Consider the following 4,427-nt stretch of genomic DNA (forward strand, 5'->3'; position numbering starts at 1 on the left):
TCCATGTGTATTCAGTTTAGCTCTCACTTAAAAGTGAGAACATGTGATGTTGGTTCTCTGTTTCTGTACTAATTCACATAGGATTATGGCTTCTAGCTCCATTCATGTTGCTGCAAAGGACGTAATTACATTCTTTTATATGGTTGTGTAGTATTCCATGGTGTATATGTACCAAATTTTCTTTATCCAATCCACCATTGATAGACACCTAGGTTGATTCCATGTCTTTGATATTGTGAATAAGACTGCATTGAACATATGAGTGCACGTGTTTTTTGGTAGGATGTTAATATTTGTTCTAACAGTAGCTAGTATTGAGACTTTGGACACGTTACTCTACCTTTCTAACCTTCAGTTTCTTCGTGTGTTAAACAGAAATAATAATAGTACTCACCTCATAAGATTGTTGTGGGATTAAATATTATAATTATGTGAACACTTATCACAGTCACTAACACATTTTAAAAGCTCAAAAATGTTAGATATTGATAGCTGTTATTGTGAACAATCGCAGTCTTTCTCACAGTGCACCTGGATTTGGCCTCAAAATCCTTGTCAACATAATGCTCAGGGAAGCTATTACAAATCAATTGGTGGTGGTTTTCAAATTGAAACATGTCTACCAATTGCTAGGTTAGCTATCATATCCATGCCATTAAATAAATCATACTCAATGCCAGTAATTATTAGAGAAAGTCCTACTACGTATAATTCTGGCAGTAATATATGCTAATCTTTATATGCCCTCTATAGGGCTGTAATTTGACACTTCCTTGGATTAAGATACCAGTACAATGTTGCTACAAACATTGTTTTGTATTTGGCAAGATTGTTTACCTTTAAATAACAAGCTTATGGTTAAGGATATCAAGTTTCAGTTAGGCGAAACAGGTTCAAGGCATCTCTTGTACAACATGACTGTAGTTAATAACGATGTATTGTAGACTTAAAAATTGCTAATAGAGTAGATTTTAAGTTTTCTCACCTCTCCAGAAATGATAAATATGTGAGATAATGCATATGGTAATTAGTTTAATATAGCTATTTCACAAAATGTACATATTTTAAAACATCATGTCGAATACCTAAAATATATAGAATTTTTATGTCGATTAATAATATTATAAGAATATGATTCCACTTCCAGCAATGTGGCAAACTAAATAACCTGAAAATCTTCCCTCTATCATACATTTAGAAATGTGAAATTATCTTATAATATATTCTGTGTGTTTGTGTGTGTATATATATATATATAATTTAAAATATTTAGACATATGGTACTTAAATATACAGAAAATATACAATATTCTCTCTATATATATACTGAGAATATATTATGAGAATTATAAGAGAATATATTTAAGAGAATATATAAGAGAATTAAGAGCTCAATAAGAGTTCATAAAAGAATAAAGAAATGCCTACAAAGTCCAAATGGAAAGGACACTCAAAAATAGTGCAAAATGGTGCCATTGTAGCTGTAGCTGCCCTGGAGGAAGTTGACTGGTCTCAGTAATCAAAGAAACATGAGTTTTAATGGCCTTGGGTTCACACAAAATGGGAAATTGTAATTCCCTAATGATTCTACCTAATGCCAGTAATCATTATAGGGCCTCAACCTCAGTGAATACATAGACTATAAAAACTCCACTTGGGGGCCAGGAGCAATGGCTCACGCCTGTAACCTCAGCACTTTGGGAGGTTGAGGAAGGTAGATTACCTGAGGTCAGGAGGATCACCTGAGGTCAGGAGTTCAGGATTAGCCTGACCAACATGGTGAAACCCCATCTCTACTAAAAATACAAAAATTAGCTGGAAGTGGTGGCGGATGCCTGTAATCCCAGTTACTTGGGAGGCTGAGGTAGGAGAATCGCTAGAATCCGGGAAGCGGAGGTTGCAGTGAGCCGAGATCGCACCATTCCACTCCAACCTGGGGTACAGGGCAAGACCCCGTCAAAAAAAAAAAGGAAGAAAAGAAAAGAAAAGAGAAGAAAAGAAAAGAAAAGAGAAGAAAAGAAAAAGAAAGAAAGAAAAAGAAAGAAAGAAAGAAAGAGAAAGAAAGAAAAGAAAGAAAGAAAGAAAGAAAGAAAGAAAGAAAGAAAGAAAGAAAGAAAGAGAAAGAAAGAAAGAAAGCAAGCAAGCAAGCAAGCAAGCAAGCAAGCAGGCAAGCAAGCTCCATTTATCATATAATAAAAAATACAACAAGGAAGTTTTCTGTTGTTGTTGTTGTTGTTGTTTCACTCTTTGCCTAAGTGACAAATAAAAAGTGTTCTCTAAAAATTCATAACAATAGGACATAGGCTGCGCCTGTGCATGCGCAGGGCGAGGAGACCTTGGCTAAAGCGGCGGAGGCGCCCAGTGGAGGTGAAAGCATTGGCGGAAGGAAAGCACAGCGGTAAAAATGCAGAGCTGGAGTTGTGTTCCCTTCTCGCTTGGGAACTCCCGTCTCGCCTCGGGTTGCAATGGACCCCAACTGCTCCTGAGCCGCTGGTTTCTCCTGTGCCTGCGCCGGCTCCTGCAAGTGGAAAGAGTGCAAATGCACCTCCTGCAAGAAGAGCTGTTGCTCCTGCTGCCTTGTGGGCTGTGCCAAGTGTGCCCAGGTCTACATCTGCAAAGGGGCTTTGGAGAAGTGCAGCGGCTGCACCTGATGTCGGTTCAGCCCTGCTCCCAAGTATAAATAGAGTGACCCGTAAAATCCAGGATTTTTTGGTTTTTGATACAACCTTAACCCATTTGCTACATTCCTTTTTCTGTGAAATATGTGAGTAATAATTAAACACTTAGACTTGAAAAAAAAAATCATAACAATAGGCCTGCCTTCACCTGGTTAGGGAACCTGAATTTAGATTATCTGCAGTGTACTGCCAATAAATTAGAATAAAAATGTCTTTGGTCGCAGCCCTTCATTGTTTCACAGAAACAATGTACACCTCAATGAAACAACATGTTCTCAGCTAGGGAAAAGGATTCCTTAAAGACTAGTACTTCTCAACATATGTTCAGGGACCATGAACATCAGCATCACCTGGAACTTGTTACAAATGCCCATTCTTGAGCCTCAACCAAGACCTACTAAATCAGAAGCCTAACCCTAACCCTAAGGAAATGTTGACATTTAACAATCTGTGTTTCAATAAGTCCTTCAGATGATTCTAATTCAAGCTGAAGTTTGATAACCACTTTTCTAGATAAAGCCCTACTGAAGATGAACCTACGATTCTAAGTCACAAAGCTTTCTAGAAAACTACATATCATAAGCAACTAAACTTCATCTGACCTGTAACAGAGTTTGGGACAAACTTCACAATGTTGCACTGCATGGGTTAAGAAATAAGGGTTACAAAGAACACTTGTATAAACTAAGGAAACCTACATATACAAGAGAAGAAAAGGTGTGAGACCCCTTTATTCTGGCATCACCAAGAAAGGTTTGCCAAGATCTGAAGGATGTTATTCCATAGTGTGGATCTATGACCCTGTAAAAGAAGATCACCCTCCTGTAATTCTACTGATTTTTAGGGCAACTGTGAGGAATCAGTCTTGTTAGTTGATTGCCACATAGATTGGTAGACATTAAGCTGTCTAGATTTCATGGGCCATATGTATAGAAAAATTTTATTGTGATACTAGCCACAAAGAATCTGGAAAACTTGGTGTACATGAGTACTTGTTTGGTAGAGGAAAACATAGGTCTAATAACAAACTGAATGGATGCAAACTCCCTTGCTGGTAAAAGGGAGAGCCTCCGGTTCCAGTGTGATCTTTGTCAAGTCAACTCAAAGTGAATTCCCAGGGCCATTTTCAGACAATCTTGTTCATTGCATCGCAACCACTAAAGACAAAATTAATAATCTTGGAGATAAATCTAAGAAAGGTATTCATAGTACAGCACAGAGAAATGAAGGGAAAATATGAGAGATTCAGATAGATAGAAAACTGAATTAAAAGGTTCAACATACATGAATTTTGAATTACAGAGAAGAGAATACATAAAATAGAAAAGTGACAACAGTCAAAGAAAAGGAAGGCTTATATTTTACCCTGAATTATGAAAGACACAAATAATCAGAAGCAAAATCAGAGTTAAAACTGCAATGATAAATAAAACTAAATCCAAAGCTATACATATCAGGGTTAAACTGCACACTCAATATTAAAAAATCTTAAAATCAATAAGAGAGAAAAGGCATATTACCTACAAATAAAAAATAAACAGGAAACATCCCAGTAGTAATAGACATTAGAAGTGCATAAAACATCCTCAGTTTTGAAAGAAAGCTACTTAGAATTTTATATCTAGACAAATTATTTTTCAACAGTGATACCAATAAGTAACTATATAATAAAATCCAAAACAACTTAGTTGATGGTATAAGATCAAAGAATAGTGAAGTACTGGAAAATATGGTAAAACGGTAAGTGGT

General features: G+C 36.5%; 1 pseudogene; it reads left to right on the top strand.

Moving 5' to 3' along the window:
- The first annotated feature begins 2,465 nt into the window (after positions 1-2,465).
- On the top strand, positions 2,466-2,651 carry LOC102123930 (metallothionein-1E pseudogene; annotated as a pseudogene).
- Positions 2,652-4,427: the final 1,776 nt, after the last annotated feature.

The sequence above is a fragment of the Macaca fascicularis genome, chromosome X (genome assembly GCF_037993035.2).
Source record: "Macaca fascicularis isolate 582-1 chromosome X, T2T-MFA8v1.1".
Classification (NCBI taxonomy): domain Eukaryota; kingdom Metazoa; phylum Chordata; class Mammalia; order Primates; family Cercopithecidae; genus Macaca; species Macaca fascicularis.